The 20,068-nt window shown below is 36.2% G+C and overlaps 2 non-coding genes across 2 annotated transcripts; both read left to right on the plus strand.

Annotated features, from left to right (window-relative positions):
- The first annotated feature begins 3,528 nt into the window (after positions 1-3,528).
- TRNAP-UGG (transfer RNA proline (anticodon UGG)) lies at positions 3,529-3,600 on the plus strand. The gene has a single exon. It is a non-coding gene; the product is annotated as a tRNA-Pro (tRNA).
- Positions 3,601-10,804: 7,204 nt separating this feature from the next.
- TRNAP-UGG (transfer RNA proline (anticodon UGG)) lies at positions 10,805-10,876 on the plus strand. The gene has a single exon. It is a non-coding gene; the product is annotated as a tRNA-Pro (tRNA).
- The last annotated feature ends 9,192 nt before the right edge of the window (positions 10,877-20,068 follow it).

Genomic DNA, 20,068 nt, shown 5'->3' on the forward strand with positions numbered 1-20,068 from the left:
CCGAGCAGTTTTCAAGCGGAAGTATTCGCTACAAGCCAGTGTGCTGACCTGAACCTTCAGCGCGAATACTCCAACGAGACAATTGCCAGACTCAGTGACAGTCAGGCCGCCCTCAATGCGATCTCGGCGTCTGAAATAAAATCAGCACTAGTCCTTGAGTGCGTTGAAAAGCTAAATCAACTAGGAGCACACAACAAACTGTTGTTGGCCTGGGTTCCTGGCCACAGGGGAGTGGAGGGCAATGAGCAAGCGGACAGCCTGGCAAGGGAGGCAGCAATGACACGACCTATTGGTCCTGAGCCGTTCCTGCCAGTAGGCCCGCAGGAAATCAGAGGGCATCTACTATTAGAAGAAAGGGAAAAGAGGGAAGAACACTGGCGCAATATGCCAGGCCTGAGGCAATCTAAGTTACTGCTGGGGGGCTACAACACAACTCGATATAGGGCATTAATGGGCCTGTCGAAAGATAACCTGAGGATCCTAACAGCTATTCTTACAGGACACTGCAGACTGAACAGCCACATGCAGAAGCTGGGCATACTATCGAACAACACATGCCGATTCTGTGATCGATCAGCGGAGACGGCGGAACATATACTCCTGGAATGTGACGCAATCTCAAGACGTAGGGCTAAGTTTTTGGGCTCACCATGGCTAGAGCATTCTCACAACAAATCCCTCAAGCCAGGTGAACTGCTAGGGTTCATCAGAGAAATCGGCTTGGATGAGGTGCTGTGAAGCAGTTGAGGGCACAATAGACCAATGGTCGCAGTGCGATCCTCAATTAATTATCTATCTATCTATCTCAGTAAATCATATACAAAACCAAGCAATTCTTCAAAACACTTTTCGTTCATACCATTTCTATAAAAGCTAACCTTTTCCCAAAAAGCTAAAACGTCTATATCAGGCTTAAAATCACAATTTAACAGTCTTAAAAGCTTCCATTGTGTAACAGTAGTATCTTGATCGCTCTTTATCAAGTACGAAAAGTGATTTATTAACGGTATTGTATAAGTTTCCTTACTGCTAATACCTTGTCGGGAGTAATTGTACATAAAACTTGTATATCACATCTAGAAAAATTAAAGCGTTTTTGCATTTGCTTTAAGAATTCAATATATAATCTAAAATATTTTTTTTTACCGCAAGTCGTCGTACATCTGTAAAGTTATCGCTTTCAAGAAATACTTCAGCTTTACTTCCAACAAAAGTATTTTTTAATTCAAGGTAGTAAGTTTTATCACTTAAATCAAAATTGTTTATGCGTGCAATTGGAGAGTGTAGTAGTTTTACACAAAACGCTAAAAAATTAGACCGTTATGCATTTGCTACGTAATGGCAAATACGCAACATAAAAACCCGTAGTTTATTTTTTCAATTTTGAATAGCAAATTAACAATTGTCAAAACAAAACAAAATATGCAAAAGAAAATTTAAAACGAAAAAAAGTTGTTCAGGATCCGTAGCTCTCATTTGCAATAGCGACGTTTCCAACACCAAATACACAAAATTCTGAACTCCCTTAATTTTTTTTATGTCCGCATTATGCATGAAGTTGCTCAAGATAAGCTTGAAGGTATAGGAATGCCGGACGATTCTTTTCTGATTGGAACTCTTTATTTAAGGTATTTATATTTTTAAGAATATAGGCGATAATCAGCATATATGGGATCTGACATTAAATTGGCTAATTGTATTGCGCTAACGCCACTTATTCGAGACACGCACAATGTTATACGACAAAGCGTTCTATGTAAAACCAGCCAATAGCTATCGGCTCTGCTGGTGAGAGTTACTGAAAATCGATTGCCATTCACAGGGTGTTCAAACAAGCAAATTTTTTATCAGCGTTGCGTATTGTTATGAAAGTAAAAAAATACAAAAATTCAAATCAAAGTACCAAAATCGTGACGGCTCGCCAAAAAGGACCAAAAGTGAAAAAAAGGACCAGCGGACCAGACGGGGTTGGAGCGGACCAAAGTAGCAACCGTGTTCGTGATTGTTGTACTAAACCGCTGATTTCTGTTTACTTTATTTAGTTCACCACAATATGGTGAAAAGCACAAGTCGTAGAGCTCTTTGGAGTTGTCAAGTTATGCACAGAATAGAAATATTTGTCAACTTGATAAAAATCTTGAATATTTGTCAAATTTGTCAAGTGCACAGAATAACGCTGTTATACTGTTTTCACACAGAAACTTAATGATCTCATTTCACCTGCTAATGAAATCGTAAATTTTTTGCTTTCACACAGAAGTAACTGCTCGATTAGTATGAAGGATGAGACAGACAATCATGGCGGAACGATACAAGGTGGGAGCATGGTGGCATACCTACAAACAAACAAAATTCCATGTACTTGTAAATTCGATGGACAAATGTCAAAATAGTACTGCGCCGGTAGTTGATGTATCAAATCAAATAAAAAAGGTTATAATCAGCTGTTCGATGCGGCCACTTTGTATCGTTCCGCCATGCAGACAATGACATTTGATTTGAAAACTAAGAAGCGGAAACGGAAGCGGAACGCTGCCAACAGAGTTGCATTGTGCTTTTGACTTCATTAGGCATTCGATTAGCTACTAATGAAATAATAATAGATTCGAATTTTGTAGGGAAGATTGAGCTCAATAAGCGTCTTAATGTAGAAAACTGCCTTTACTATTCAATAAGCCGTCTGTGTGAAAACAGTATTAGGCTGATTACATTTGCAACAGTGGCAAAAAAGCAAAAACTACCAAATTATTTATACACGTGTTCTTATGAGGGTCGGTATTTTCAGCGCGACAGAGCGGCACGACAATCAACCACGAGTGCCGCGGTCGCGTTCTTTTATTTTGCCAATAAAAACTAAAATAGAGTAAATAATAAACAGATAATATAAGATGAAATCACTTTTTGGACGACTTCTTTAGTATAACTAATATTTTTTTCTAAATTTTTCGCTACAGTTTGCTTTAATTTACATTTGTGGCTGACGCGTTCAAAGTAATCAGGCCTAAACCCAGCGCCATTCAATTTATTTATCATTACTTAACTAAAATTGTTTTGGCTCACATTTGAACTAGTTTTAGACTGCTAAGCATAAAAATTTAAAAATACCAGTTGCATATATGAGAAGAGCAGTTAACTGTTTACTTAGGTTGGGATTCATAAGGTCTTGCAACTATTTGGTTTGATATAGGTAGGGTAATTACATTATTGCCGACCAACCGATTTTTGTGGAAACTGCCTTACCGACTCGATGTACTTCGCCTAAAAGTATGTAATCTGCATTGAATACTGGTCATGCAGAGCATGTATAAAGCAAATATCTACGAAAGCACTTGAATACACGATCCTACAACACAACCGCGAAAATGTGCTTTAGTTTGCAAAGTTTTGTTTAAATACTTTCAAGTTTTTTTATACCTTTTACTTGTTAAAGCATTTATACTTTCGGTTAATGTTCACATATATATTGTTTTTTTCTATCTACTAAAAGCTCATGGCATAAAACTGGATTTTGACGACGAACCGCTAAGCGGCTCAATGGTCTAGGGGTATGATTCTCGCTTTGGGTGCGAGAGGTCCCGGGTTCAAATCCCGGTTGAGCCCGACCAATTTTTTTTTATTATTTATTTTTATCTTTTTTGTTTTTGAGTTTTATTTTTTTGGTAACTAAAAGAAAGTTATACCAGCGAACTGAAAGTTTTACTCTGGTAATACTTAAATTTTTTTGGATTTATTACTTTCGCACTACTTAAACAAGTAAGGATGGGGCTGTCTTGTGTTGAGTTGAAGACTTTAGTCCTTTGATGAATGGAGCTGATCAGGGATGCACCTTAACGTTAAGCTAATCGTTTATCAAAAAATTTCCACAGTTTCCGTTGAAACACTTCGAAATATTATCGATAAAGAAATTATCAAGATAAATTTTATCTCGTTTTTAACCGAAACGAAAAGCTTTCGTTAACGTTAAAAACGTTAACGAAAACGTGATACTTTATGTTTGAATTGTGCTGGCAATGCTATAGCCATGGTGAAGCTGTAAGGTGGCAACAACGAGCGCACATACACACACAAACTCTATGTAATTTGTTTGTGTAATTCGTTGGTGGTAATGTCAAAAATACTCTGAGAAATGTTCGTACTGTCAAAATTCATGAGAAAAGTTGCAATCAGCTTGGATAATGCTTTCACCTTTAATGACTCCGCCATCAATCAGCTTTGCCAGCATAGTTTGAAATTAATAATCAACATAAACGATTTGATTTCGTTTTGATATGGCAGAAAACGAAACGAAATCATTTCGTTAATTTGACGAAATGACTTCGTTTCGTTTATTAACGTTGATTATCGTAACGAAATGATATCGTTTCGTTGGTTAAGCATGCCTGGAGCTGATCAATAATCTTTTCCCATTCGTGATATCCGAATAACCGGCTGTTAAAGATGTGTGGTATACAGAAAACAGATTTACATAAGCGACATTTTCGATAAATATCAAATAATACATTGGTAACGCTCACACAAAGTTTCACGTATCTTGTTGTCTGCATGAGATAGCTTATTTGAATACTAGGTTGTACGGAATATATACTGTATATAAGACCGCTATCTGCGATGTTTTCAAAAACAATATATGCCATATTCGTAAGTATTTGCTGAATCTTGAAGCTTCTGTTAAAATGGGACAGAATTACGAAAAGCTCATCTGAATAATCGGTTGTATGGGCTATCTGATATTTATTTATTATTTAGAAGTCTATGAAATACAAGTTTCTTATAGACTACAGCCAAGGGAATAAAATAAGTAAAAGTAGTAACGACGCACAGTGGCGCCTCTGCCGTTAAAGCATGACAAAAATCAAAAAAATCATGAAAGCGTTCGCTTAATGTAATACATGTTTCTAATAGAGAATTTTCCAGGGATCAAGAATATACAACTGTTTTTTCACAGAAAATTTACCAGACAGAGCCGCTCGAAGTTGACCAATTTTCAACGTTGGGTCAAATTTGAAATTTTTCTTCTTTTTCGTTGTATTTAAAATGGTTTTGTGAGTAAATAAGGCGGCCGGTTGTCGTTTTCTTGTATAGCAATTAAAGATAATTTAATTTAGGATTGAAACAAAAAAAAATTGTTTTTTTTTTTTTTGTTAAAAGTTGGCGGATATACCTGTTTTTCGGAATGCCTATTTTTAGGCCCTTTTTAAAATTTTGATGAAAAAAAAAATGTTAAAATATGTGCTCCGTCAATATAATAGTAGTTATTTGTGAAATATTCAGTTACCTAAATTCATAAAGTATACCTGCGTCCAGCTGGTACTTCACTTTTTACATCAAATAAAGTTAAACAACCTTGGGTATAAATACGCGCCTGAGCAGGTATATATAATTCAGTACGGCCGTAAGGTCTTTTTTGTTATTGGAACTTGTTAACAACATACATTTTTTTAGTTACGAATTGTATACCTGAAATTCATTTTAATAATTTGAGTAGGTATATAAAGCTATACATCATACAATGCACATTATCATTCGTCTTTTGGAGAGTAAGGAACTAAGTATTCTGTTTACTTAAATAAAGTGAATAGTATTTTTAAATATAGTTCACAGTTTAATATTTAGTCAGATACATCCGAAGCCAATTCTAATATGTATCTAGAAAACTCGAAACTATTTGCGGTGTTTAAATCTACAAAGTCAAGACGGGACTTCGTTGAGGCTATTATGAGAGAATTAGCGAGTGAAACAAGCATTAAAGAAAAGGAAGGCCTGGAAGAAAAAATTGGTTTACATTATGATAGAAAGAAAATGGAAGGACGTCTATCGTAACAATTCAAAATTTCTAAGTAAGCATGAAAAGTGGCTAGCTGACAAAACTTTTTTGGACGAAGAAACGCATAGCACGTCAACAAATCCAACTAGAGGGAGACCAACAAAACCCATAGAAGAGTGTTCTACCTAAACAAGGAAAAGGAAGTTGTCTGATACCACAAAAGCTATGGCCACGACTCATCTTTCAGAAGTAGTGGCTATTAAATATAAAAAAGACATATAACAGAAGCAGTTGCGGTAGCAAGTCCAGTGCGACTGATGAGGATCAAAAACAGCATTCCCACACCAGCAAATGCGCTACCTAGGAAATACACTCCCGAAGAAGCTTTGGAGCTGTTTATAGATTTCGGTTTAACGAAGAAAAAATATATTATATTGCGTAAGTCAATATTGCAATGTAATGCCGATATTTTACCTGGATACAAAAAAATTACTCAAGCCAAGAAAGAAGCAGTTCCTCTAAGTCCCAAAATAACCTTGAATTGAGCTACAAAACCTAATGGATCATACGTCTACGCGACTTCTTCAAAGTTTTACAGAAGAAAAGTTTGATAACTAAGTGGGGCTGTGATGGATGATCAGGACAAAGCGCATATAAACAAAGAATAAATGCAGACGATAAAACAATTACAGATAGTAATATGTTTATGACGTCTTTTGTTCCATTACGACTAAAAGATGAAGCTTTAGAATATTGGAAAAATCCACGTCCGTCATCAACTATATTATGCCGCCCGATATTATTTAAATACGAGAAGGAGTCTTCGGAACTCATAAAAGCTACAGTGAGTGATATAAAAAATCAAATCGCAAAATTAGAACCCACAATAATTGAAATCGAAGACGGGAATGTTAATACCATAAAGCATGATTTTCTTCTAAAAATGGTCGATGGAAAAGTTTTAAACTTACTAACAAACACATAATCTACATTGAAATGTCCGTCTGTAAGAAAGGTCAAAAAGACTTTGAAAATCTTGATGATTCAATTATTGACGAACTAAATTATGAGTATGGAATATCTCCTTTGCATGCGAGGATAAGGTGCATGGAATTTGTTTTGAAGCTGGCTTATACACTACCCCAACAAGGAGAAGTTTTCGACGACAATACGGAGGAGAACAAGGAGAAAAAAAAACAGAGAAAAAAAATAACTCAGGATGCATTCTATAAAGAGATTGGCCTTAGAGTTGACTGTTCAAAGTATGGATACGGAAATACAAATGAAACTCCTCAAGAAGATTTTTTGAAAACGATGAAGTGACTGCTCGCATAAAAGGAGTTGATAGAGATATTGTGAAAAGATTGAGAGTAATTTTAAATATTTTAAACTGCCATGAACCAGTTGATGGACCCAAATGTGGAGAATATGCATCTAAAACTACAGAGTTGCTGCATCAAAAGTATCCTGAGAAGAAACTTACACCAACGGTACATAAAATTTTAGCACATGGAAAAGATTTAATAGAGTACCAGTGATTACCATTAGGAGAATTGTCTGAAGAAGCTCAAGAATCTAAGAACAAGGACTACAAAATATATAAATGTATGAACACCTGCAAAGTATCACAAGTTAGACAAAACGAAGACTTTTTCAACATGTTAGCTATCTCTTCTGATCCAGTTATATCATCTATGAGGTATGTAAGAACACAAAAAGATCTTACAGATGCGTACAGCTCAGAAATGGTTGCTTTGTTAGATATATGTTCCAGTGACGATGACTATGTTCAGATAAAATAAGTTTCTCACTTCTTATCACAACAATGAAAAAGAGATTTACTAATCAATTTTGTTACTTTATTGAAAAATAAGATATCTATGTACAAGTTAATTTTTTATTTCAAATAAAAGAATTAATTAATTTAGTAATTTATAAATATATACTTTTCGTTATTGCATTTCTCTAAAGTTTATCAAATTTATTTTAAAGCTTAGGCATTTCGCCTTCAGAGGAGTATTAAATGTTTATAGAAATCAAACGTCTATCGAGTTTGGTACAAATTGGTAAGACGGTTACTAAGATTAAACTGTGCCACTCCCCTTTTCCAAAATTCGTTGGCTGTTTAATCTTTAGCTACTTTTAGTTATTAATAAATACATATTTGGCTTGTAAATTAAAAAAAAAAAAACGTAAAATTTTACGATGAATTTTGAAGCACCTTGTTATTGTGGCACCAAAAACGGACATTTGAGTTTTATAAGAGTATTGCCATTTAAAAGAAACAATACATCTATCGATTTTGGTAGTTATTGATTACGTGACTACTTAGATACAACTTTTTATCATAAATGGGCAGTGCCACGCTATCTTATCAAAACCATTAGTTTATCTTATTTAATGCTTAAATGCGTCATTATAAGAAAAATCGCACTTTTTTTTTTTTTTACTAAAAACATATTTTTTTTTTGCATTCTAAAAATTTTCAACTTTGACGAATTTTTTTGAAGCATCCGGTATCTGTGACATGTGGTTTTATGGGGTGGGGTATATGCTATGGTGGCCCGATCCGGTTTCGACAAATGTCTATTCGGACACCAAAATATACGCACTGACCAAATTTCATCAAGATATCTCAAAAATTGAGGGACTATTACTAGTTTGTGTTCTAACAGACATACAGCACCATTTTATTTTCATGAAAGCTATAAATATGGGATCACTGAAAGAAATTTAAAATAAAAACCAAGATTTTGTATTTTTTAAAGCTGTCTGTATTCCATCGAAAATTTACATTCTTAGGAATATCCTGGCGAATACTTTTTCCGCATTCCTCCGGAAGATTTAATTGAATGTTATTTGTATTACTGTTTTTGTTGTTTTTCTTGTAGTTTTTGGTTTACTATGTTTTTGTTGCTGATAATTTTTTTTTTCTTTTCTATTGTTGAGAATAATTAAACCACAAATCTTCCGTACGAATAGTAAAAAAGTAATTATTCCGGAATTTCCAGAAGAAAATCCATTTCTATTTTTTTAAAAGCACTTCATTAATTACATATTTGAAGTAGCAGTTGACCGATTTCATGACTAGAAAGCGATTACTCTCTTCTGTAATTCAGGATAAACAAGTAAAGGTGTCTAAGTTCGGCTGTAACCGAACATTATATACTCAGCGTGAGCTTCAATTGTACATTTCTTTCAGATAAATTACTTTTCTACATAACACGTGGCACCGCCCGTTTAAAAGAAAAATTTCTCCTCATTTCCTCTTACAGTAAAACTTGATAAGTGAAATATCATTGATTCAAAACTATTCTTTGCTAAGTTATAGCTAATTATTCTAGTCTACGACCCTTTTAAACTTGTTTTATATCTAAGTTGCCGTGGTCTTTAACCGATCCCGTCCATTTTTCCTGCTATAGAGAAAATTTGTGTACCCAATTTTATTACGATCCGTTAATTTTACTTCGAGTTATGGCTTCGAAACATAGAAAATTGCTTAGTCATAAAAGGGGCGGTGCCACGCCCAATTTTTTAAATTTGAAGTTTTTCCTATTTATTGTTATAAATCTACTTGGGAAATGAAATACGATTGATATAAAGCTCTTTTTTGCAAAGATAGAGCTTATTTTATTCGTCCACGACCCTTTTAATCTTTTATATAAAAGTGGGCGTGGTCCTTAACCGATTTCGTAAAATTTTCTTCAAAGCATTCCTTATAGTAAAGGCAACCTCTCTGCCGAATTTTGTTACGATGGGTTTAACGATTTTTGATTTATGATTAATATTTGTAAAATTGATTTTATCACAAGTGGGCGGTGCCACGCCCATTTAAAATTTTTTTTTTTTTTTAATTTTTATCAAGAGTCCCAATATCGATCCACACGTCAAATTTGAACATTCTAGGTGTATTATTTACTAAATAATCAGATTTTTTGTGTTTTCCAAAATGTTATATATATAAAAAGTGGGCATGGTTATCATTCGATTTCGCTCATTTTCAATACCAATCTATTATGGGTCCAGATAAGTTCATGTACCAAATTTGGTGAAGATATCTCAATATTTACTCAAATTATCGTGTTAACGGACAGACGGACGGACGGACGGACGTACGGACGTACATGGCTCAATAAATTTTTTCCCGATACTGATGATTTCGATATATGGAAGTCTATATCTATCTTGATTCCTTTATACCTGTACAACCAACCGTTATCCAATCAAAGTGAATATACTCTGTGTGCAAAGCACGCTGAGTATAAAAAAGATCAACTAGATAAAACAAAACCTCAGATTAAATAAGAGCCCATGCAACCAATATTAATAGGTTAAGTTGCCTGGTAGGGGAAGCTCACTTGGAAGCTGGCATGTAGGTCTGTTGTGATACCACATAAAATCAAAGTAACGTCAGCTTTAGCCATATAGAGTCGTGTTCGCCTGGTTCTGGCAAAAGCTGGACAATCAAGCCGAAAATGACTCGAAGATTTCACCTCATTATCCTCTATACGGCTGCAGCAGGATGGGGGCTTCCAGTATATTGAGGTGTACCGCATGGATTCTCATTAGACAGTGCTCTGTCAAAACCCCATTGAGCTTAGAGTTTGTTTCACAGTATACCGTTGAACACCTTCGGTAGAATACTTTTCCAAAAATCACAAAAATCTACTTCCTCATACTCAAAAGCAAAGCGATAGATGAAGTAGATAATCCGTATTATATTTCATATAAATATAACAAAAATGGATGGTCCAACGTTGTGTCCGACAGAACTTTAATTTTAGCCGTTTTGACAACAATTTTTCATACCTTAAATACGCATTTAATGGTCTTATGCCTAGTTTTGAATCCATTCCGCAATATCGACATTCTTTATGCAGTGTACAAATGCTTGTTTACATGCACACATATTTATACACATCTACGTCCAATATACATCTAACACAGGGTGACTGCTGTTACTAAAATCATTTGAAACAAAGCTGGTAAGGCAGCGACACGTTGAACTAAAATAAAATGTTACACACACAATATATATGAGGCTCAATGGTCTAGGGGTATGATTCTCGCTTTGGGTGCGAGAGGTCCCGGGTTCAAATCCCGGTTGAGCCCGAATAACTTTTTTTTTTTTTTTTTTTTTAATAAAATTTTGGTTTTTTCGGCATTGTGAAATGAGGCAAACATTTAATAATTAGTAAATTCTGCATTGGCGTTTTCATAAAGAAAAAAGTAACACTATTTGCAGAAAATTAAAGACCAAGGCAAATGATTCTAGCTGTGCTCACAAGTTTTCATGCGGCTGCATATTTCCACTCACTAAACAAATTGTTTATACTTTTTGCTGAAATTATTACGTTGAATCCATGGCGGAAGAATGCAGGTTTTGTGATCTGGTTAACTTGGAACCTAAGAAATTCCTGACGTTTGGTTTGAGTAGGGGAGGGATCCACGTGGTATCACAACGGGACCTAAGTGCACTGGTGGTCGCACCGGTGGCCACTCTAACCTATCCTAACCTAACCATGTATTAGTCTGCATGTATGTATGTTGGTTCCGCCATTTCTGATGAATTCCCAAACTTTAAATCATCAACAACACTTTCATGTGTCGGATTCGAATTTGATTTCAATTATTAGCTAATCGGTTTTTAATGGTTGTTAACATTATTTTCTTACCTAACTATCGCGTAAGATTACGTTGTATTCACTTAACAAATTCTTACCCACTTAATGTCAAACATAAATTTGAACTTTGCGTGTTTTATATTACAATTCATATCAAGTTGATTTTACCTGAAAGTAACAAAAGAGAATATTTTAATTTTCGGAAGTACAAAAGCATTTTTAAAACAACAATTCGTAAATAAAAGGGCCCGATCTCCGTTACAGTAGTAATGGAAATGGTTTTCAATGGAAGGCAACTATCGTAGCGGGTATCTGGGATGAGGGCTACTACCGAACACTTTTTCTCTGAACACCGTTACATTGACTTATCTTTACAGTGGTACGTCCATGTGCAAGAATTATTTTCCTAACTGGTCTCTAAGGTGGTTTTCGAAAAGTGGTACGCTAACTTCATATGAAGTTGGCGTGCCACTCGATATTTTCTAAAATATAGCGCGGCAAATTAACGGCGATTTACCTAATAGTTAATTTTTTTCCACATACAAGTTGTCTTACCAACTTCAGAGAGATGGTACGTCCTATAGGATATAGAATAGCGCCCTTCAAAAGTATTGGCTTTTAAAAAGTTATAAATAGGAGTATTCTGACGTCTCTACTTTAAGTTGTTGTAGTAAGCAAGCAAATGTGAGTGCAGTTGGTACATTCTGATATAAGTCGTTAAATATATAGGCATTATACTGTATAGGAAGCCGTTTTGAAAAGTCAATGTTGAGGATAGGATTGTCTTGTGCTTCTATTAACAATTTCGACCCTCTATATTACCAATTTCGACTTTACCCAAGTCAAGACAAACCAAAAACTGCCTCCGTGCGGGCTTTAACAACTTTTTTGGAAAGAGCAATTTTTACGAAAAGACCAACTATGGCAGTTAATTGGTTCACGAGTGGGTCGCAGTTGGAAGGGAAGGTAGACGACAGGTTTTTTTTTTATCAGGAGCTTGATGTAAAACGCAAGTTCAGGCTGCCCGATCAATATAGTGTCCACCAAGTATGCAACCAATGGGTGCTACTACTGTAAGAAAATTCAACAAATTCTCAGACAGTAAAGCGGATGCTCTGAGATCGACCGTTTGAGAGTGGTCTGGAAGCACATGACCTTGCTCGCGATTACCTTGTATTATATTAAGATTACTATTCCCAAACAAATGAACTGTTCTGTTGGGAACTGTGAGTTCTGTTGACTACTTTTAATCTGCTCTTGTACTGGTGGGCATCGAGTCAGCTAAGAAAACGTTGAGTACACACTTCCTCTTATAGGGTGATGAGCTGGATACATCGAGTCACGTCAGCCGATTCTCTAAGTAAATATAGTTTACTTTGTCGTTTTTTATGTGGCATAAGAAGGGGTTTCATGAAGTCATAAAGAGCTTTGCTTTAAAACTAAACAAGTTTCTCAGGAAAAATCTCATATATAAAAATTCGTGTATCACAGTATTTGTGGTTGAGCTCCTTCGAAACGGCTAGACCTCTGCTCATGAAATTTTGTGAGCATACTGAGTGGGTCTGAGAATTGGATCTTATTTATTTTTCATGCCCCAAAATAGTAAGGGTGGTACACCCCTTAATTTTTTTGGCCAACATTTTTGGTTTTAGGGCCTCATTCTATATTAGGAAACGAACGTTCGTTTTTCCTCAGAGAAGAATAGCTGTGTAATTGCATTATGCTATGAACGATGGCAACATATCATTTGACATTTGCTTTCGCCTTCCTGTTTGACATAAAGTTAGAAACGTAAAGACCGACCGAAAATGATCGAGAGCGTTCGTCTGAGCTATCGTTCGCAATACAGAATGAAGCCCTTAATTTTTTACCAAACAGCATTCAAAAATACATACCAATCCTGTAGGACAGGGACTGCGAATAAAGGATGCAGAAGAATAACAAGAACTAGAGAGGAGAAAAGCGAGAGAAGGAGAAAGACTGAGAAACCCCAGCATAAGAGGCGACTAAAATACCAGATTCAAGGGGCTATGTAGCGCAACCTTCAGGTTGCCAGCGCAATATATAGCTTCTCCAAACCCAATTGTCAACCTCACCTATCCGCGGCGAATCCTGTTTCACTAACAGACGAGGCTCTGGCGACCCTAAGTTCCTGCTGGAACTTGGGGTTTGGGAGGGAGGGGATGGTCTGAAGGTTTAATGTGGCCACATAAACCGTTCCCGAGATGGTCGGGCTAGCGCCTTAATGGTGCTGTGGTACCGGAGCGTATCCTGTATCCGGCAAAGGACCATCACATCGATAACGCTCCCCAAAGCCTTCGGGGAAATCTTATCGCTACAACAACAACAACAACTTCTGAGAAAGAGATAGAGTTAAAAGATAGAAGGCTAGGGATAGATGGAGCGGGGAAGGAGAAGGAGAGGGAGCTAGAGAGGAAAGAAGGGATTTGGGAGAAAGAGACGCAGAGAGATGAGTATATAAAAGGATAAGGAAAAGTGGTAGAGAGGCAGAGGTAATGTAGGCGGTAAAGTCTTCTTAAAAGTTATGCAGCTAGACCAAAGTTAGGGCCGAACAACGTCTGCCCGGTCTGCTATTATTTAAATAAAAATATATCTAAATCAAACTCATTCAATCAAATTAATAATGCTGTCAGAATTTGTTCGTTATTTCGCACATAAATGAAATACCAATAAATGACAAACAACGAACTTTCACTACATACTCAAAGCAATTGAGGTTGACGACGGACCAATAGACAGATTTAGAGTTGGTGAACTGCTAAATATACTACAAAAACAGGTAGCATAAACAATCAAACATAAATGCGACAGATGGCAAGAAACAAGGCAAATCAAATCACCTGTGTGCCGGCCCGGCATTGCAATATCAAACGAAGATGAAAAATTACCTCTGCGCTATTTGGGTGTTGATTGAGGCAAACATGCCATCTAACAACGTGTAGCAATATGCTCACAAAAGTAGTTGGCTTCCATCGGGCGCCAATAGCAACAACATCAACGACAACATGAACCAGTTATAAAGTGAAGTGCTGCAACTTTACTTATGGTTCACTTTGAGTTTCTGTTGCTCCCCTCCGCAAATGTCGTCGCTGTGGCAAAACGAGCATCAAACGACATGCCAAATGCTTGCATTTGCAAGGATCACAGGCATTAACAGCGACAATAATCAGTTGTCCGAAAGTGGTTTATTAGCCGCGAACAACAACAAACTAAGATTGCTAAGATTGAGCGGCAAACATCTGTTGCAAAAATATTTAGATATGGTGGAATGCCAGTAGGTTTTGGTGCTATTGAGAATTCAACGCTTCGTTGACTGTCAAATTGGAAAAAATGATTACACGTTATGTTTTGGTTTATTTTTGATATTAAGGTCTTCCCGTCCATTATAGGTTGTAATGTATGGCAATATTAGTGTCAATGATTAAATTTTTTAATACATCCAGGTCTTTCCTCTTCATTTCCCACAGCCTTTCTAAACACACATTCTACTTACCAACTTTAACCCAAGAACACGAGAAGTATGATATGAAAACATACTAATATACGTCAAGGTTAGGTTAGGTTGGATGTCATGCTGTCCAGTTAAGGAACATCTCACGTGAACACTTTTATCTGGGTCCGTTGTGTTACTATATAGAGCAGTGACAATGGCTCCAGTTGTTTAGCGAAACTTCTCGAGTCCAAAAAAACGGGCCAGAAAAACATCGGCACACGGCAAAAGGTGGTGTCAACCTAGTGTTTGCTAAGCTCACTAGTCTAGAAGCTGAGACCAAGTGGTCAGAATAGTCTGAAAGTCTTCACCCACAAGCACGATCAATTCGCCTGTGCCTGATCGTGACAAGAGAACAGTCAGCTACGCCCTGGCACCCGGATAATTTTTAATAAAAAGAAGTTAGATGCCGCGCAAGTGAGGTTAACCAATTTCGAATTCAAGGGTTTAATAAGCGCAACACAAAGCTTTATAGCTTCACAGCCTCCGCAACCCAATTGTCAACCACACCTACCCGAGGGGGAGTCCTATTACAAATATGAACACGTATTTGACATTGAGGCTCTGGCGAGCCGAAGCTCCTCATGAACTAGGGGTTGAGGAGGCGAGATGGCCTCGGTTTGATGTGGTCATGTTAAATCGTTCTCGAGATGGTCGGACCTGTACCTCAATTCTCTTCGTTACCGAAACGTACCAGATCATGATCATGAATATCGATAACGATACACAAAAGCTAAGGAGAGGCTCTTAACGATAAACGATACAACAACAAAACGACATAACAAGGCCTTTTTTGATCGCTCTTTAACATTTCTCTTTCAGCTTAATTTGTCGACAATTATGTTCAGATATTGACCTTAGGGGATATTAACAAGATGATGCAATTGAAGAGAATAAATTCAGTTATTTTATATAAGAGCTATTTGGCCAGTGGAGTTTAAGCGAAAAACTAAGTTTTCCTTAATCCTCATACGCGTTTCGGTACATTTTGTACCTTCCTCTGCGAGATATTACACTTAATTAAATTTACAAAATTTGTCAAAGCTATATACTGCATCCTTTTCGTTACTCATCTCATCAAATCCAAACAAACATAAAAAAAAATGTTGGATCTCCCTGAGGAAGGAAAACTTAGTTTTTCGATTCAACGCCACCGGCCAAATAGATCTTATATAAAATAACCTAAAAATAATAAACATTGGCCCATCAAACAACTGAAAGAGAATAAATTCAGTTTTGGTGTATTATTCTTTATAATTAAGAGATTTTTCAATAGAATTACCGAGCTGCGCCTGCCTGACGGAAGTTCGTGTTGTCTCTTATGTGTAGGTCGATAAGCTTCTATAGTGTTTTTTCGTGGTACGGTGGCATAAGGTCAAGCGCAATTTTCGTTGTTCATCTAAAAAGGCCATAAGATCATGAGCTCTTCAAATGTTCATAAGGTCAATTGACTTATGAGCTCTTCAAATGGTCATAAGGGCAATTGATGAACCCTTCAAATGGCCATATGGCAAATTGACTTTATGTCCATTTAGAAAACGTTCGTTTGACCTTATGACCATTTCGGGAACATACCATAACCATATACTGTAATTTAGGATCAGCACAAAAGCAAAAAAACTGTATTATTTAGACATTTAGTTGAACATTTTCTTCTTATTTCTAATACTATGTACAAACAAACACCAAATTGGCAATTTATACCATTTTGGGCAATTTATTACGCAATTTATCATATAAAAAATTTTAGTAAATTGCCAATTAAAAAAAAATTGCGTAATAAATTGTTTCAAACTGCAAATGCAACATTGTAAAGTGCGTTTATTGAGCAGATTGGTTGGCTCATATCATCAGCTGATTTTATTTTTTTCATTTCACTGGAGTAGGGATTGTCAAAAGAATATGGCAAACTCAAAATGAAACCAAAACTTTGAACACATTTTCTTACAACACACAAACATTTCAAAATTTATTGCTTTCATTCCATTCCATTCCTCTAATACCAACACGCACATTTTGACAGTCTGAACAAAGGTTTGTTGTTGCTGTAGAGATGAGCCAACCAGCTATCAAATTACTATTGTATAAGCTAAATTGAGTTGTATGAACACCACTCAATTTAAATCGAAATTGCCTCAATTTATATTTCTGTTTGAATATAGTATAAGGAATCCTTACCGGCCCAGCTTTTAAACCCATTTGAACTATAATGAAACATAGTGAAAGTAGCGCCGCAGTCTGTTTTTTGTTTTGTTTTTTTTTTTTTTTGAAGAACCCCAGACTGGACCACTATTAAATTTGATTTTGCACTAAAATGAGACCGGAATAAGATGAATAAGTTCTTAATAAGAGAGGACCAGTTTTTTATCGGATTTTTGACTAGAACGGGAGTAAATACGCAAATTTTAAATAAATAAAAAATTCTCTCTTCATTCGGCCTAACAGAGGGACAGTTTTTTATCGGATTTTTGACTAGAACGGGAGTAAATACGCAAATTTTAAATAAATAAAAAATTCTCTCTTCATTCGGCCTAACAGGGATATAGCGAAAACAATAAAACTTAACTGTAATTTGCGTGGAAGTGCGAAACAAAATAATTGACATTATGGCCACTTAAGAAAAAGAGTTTACTTTATGAACATTTCGGGGAAGCAGGATGTTCATAGTTTCGATTTCGTTGACATTGTAACAATTTGAAATTTGACGTTGTTACCATTTCATATGATCAATTGGCTTTGTGGTCATAAGGCCAATTGACGTTATGGCTTTTGACCTTACGCCACCCCTCCGTTTTTCGCATTAATGAAGAAGTAATTCTTATTGCCTCTTAGTTTTTGGTTACTGCGTAGTTTAGTTTTGGCTGCTTTAGGAACGACTGTCTTTCATTCAAATGGAGTAAATCACAATTTAAAATGGGCTCCAAATACATCTGCCAATGCAAATTAATTCTCAAATAAAATGACGCATCTTTTAATAAGAAATCTTAAATTATAAAATCGAAAATGTTTGTGGTGCAAATTCAACAAGGTGCAATAAGATTTCATTATACATAAATGCACAACGACTGGAAATATGTAGTAAAAAATTAAAACATATACAAATATTGCAAACCAATGCGGTCTATTGCTTGGTAATAAAAAAACACTGCAAACGCCATATTCCTTCATTCACACATTATTACACAGATTTAGTGCATACAAATGTTTCCACGCTTTTTCTAAGAAAAACTAAGCGTCGATCTGTTTGTTTACGAGTGATTTAATTTTTCAACAAACTCTAGATGACATACAAAAACGAAGCGCACAAACGTCCAGTCCAATATTGGTACGCGGTTTGTGGTTCTCTGCCATTTGGCTTTTTAGCTGCACATACTCGTATTCTTTCACTTTTCTTTTTTTTGCGGGAGCTCGACCAAGAGTTACTTAGTTTTGCGGCGCTACTGTCTGTTGTTTAATTGCAGTTGCGTTGTTGGCTAAAAAGCGCTTGCGGCATTTAAATCGTGGTGTTTGGTTTGCTGTTTGGCTGGTCAATCGTTTAGTTTTACTAGGCGCCCAATGTTTTTGCTGTAATTTTTATTTTTTTAATTCAACCACAGTTCAGTTATCGAAGTGAATGCTCTGCTAACAATTTGGCGGAAAATGTGAAAGGACGAAATGTCAAATGCATGTTGTTGTATTTATGTAATATGGTCCGTCCGCATGGGTCGTTTGCCCGCAAAACACGTTGTTGTTGTGTACATTGCAATTATAAATTGATCAAAATACTTTGTAGAAAAATGGAATAAAGTCGTTCATGAATAAAAATTCTTTCATAACGAAAATAGGTATTAGGAGGAGGAGGGTTCTAATAAACGTTGATTTACTTGATGACTCTTTAATCTTATAAATAAAAAGGGATTGTACCAATTATTAGTTTTATTTTAAAAATCGCATTATTTTTTTTTAATTTTAATATTTTTTTTTTATTTTACTCCAAAATAAAATACTTTTATTAAATTATATTTGCAAATACGGCGGCCGCCGTGGTGTGATGGTAGCATTCTCCACCTACTACTACGAAGATTTAGGGTTCACGCTCCCGGCAAAGCAACATCAAAATTTTAGAAACAAGTTTTTTCAATTAGAAGAAAATCTTTCTGAGCGGGGTCGCCCCTTGGCAGTGTATGGCAAGCACTCATTGTGTATTTATGCCATAAAAACCTCTCAGTGAAAACTCATCTGTCTTCCAGATGCCGTACGGAGTCGGCATAAAACATGTGGGTCGTCCCGTCCCGCCTAATTAAAAATTAAAAGGAGCGCGACGCAAATTTGAAGAGAAGCTCGGCCTAAAATCTCTCCGGAGGTTATCGCGCCTTCCATTTATTTATTTATTTAATTATTAAGAGTTATTTTCAGTCGTTTTCTTATTGCCCATAAACTATTATTTCCATATGGAAACATCGTACGTTTTAGAGACTGGTATATACAGGTTTATCCAAAATTGTGTTACAATAATTTGCCTACGTATTCCTGGGAACAAGACGAACACAAAATATTAGGGCCCGTATTAAGATCCGTGATCGAAAACAATTTATGGAGGCACAATAGCTCTAACATGGTGAATCGGAGTAACCTTAATATATAAAAATCACGTGTCACTATGCTTGTTCCCGGTGGACACGATTTTGAATTTGTTCTGCACCTCGTGTGTAGTTCGATCTAACTTGAAATATAGGATAGGTTATATCTCAGTTTATAGTCGCAATATTATTTTATTGCAAATTTTTTTATTTGTTTATACGTAATAATAAAATGTTACGTATACGCACCGGCACTCACATTTTCATGTGGTGCGGATATACTTCCGTGTAATTGGTTGGTGTTTAATTAAATCGGCGGCCACCGTGGTGTGATGGTAGCGTGCTCCGCCTGCCTCACCGTATGCCCTGGGTTCGCACCACGGGCAAAGCAACATCAAAATTTTAGAAATAAGGTTTTTAAATTAGAAGACAATTTTTCTAAGCGGGGTCGCCCCTCGGCAGTGTTTGGCAAGCGCTCCGGGTGTATTTCTGCCATGAAAAGCTCTCAGTGAAAGCCCATCTGCCTTGCAGATGCCGTTCGGAGTCGGCTTTAAACATGTAGGTCCCGTCCGGCCAATTTGTAGGGAAAATCAAGAGGAGCACGACGCAA

This window comes from Eurosta solidaginis, chromosome 1 (genome assembly GCF_040869045.1).
Source record: "Eurosta solidaginis isolate ZX-2024a chromosome 1, ASM4086904v1, whole genome shotgun sequence".
NCBI classification, from domain to species: domain Eukaryota; kingdom Metazoa; phylum Arthropoda; class Insecta; order Diptera; family Tephritidae; genus Eurosta; species Eurosta solidaginis.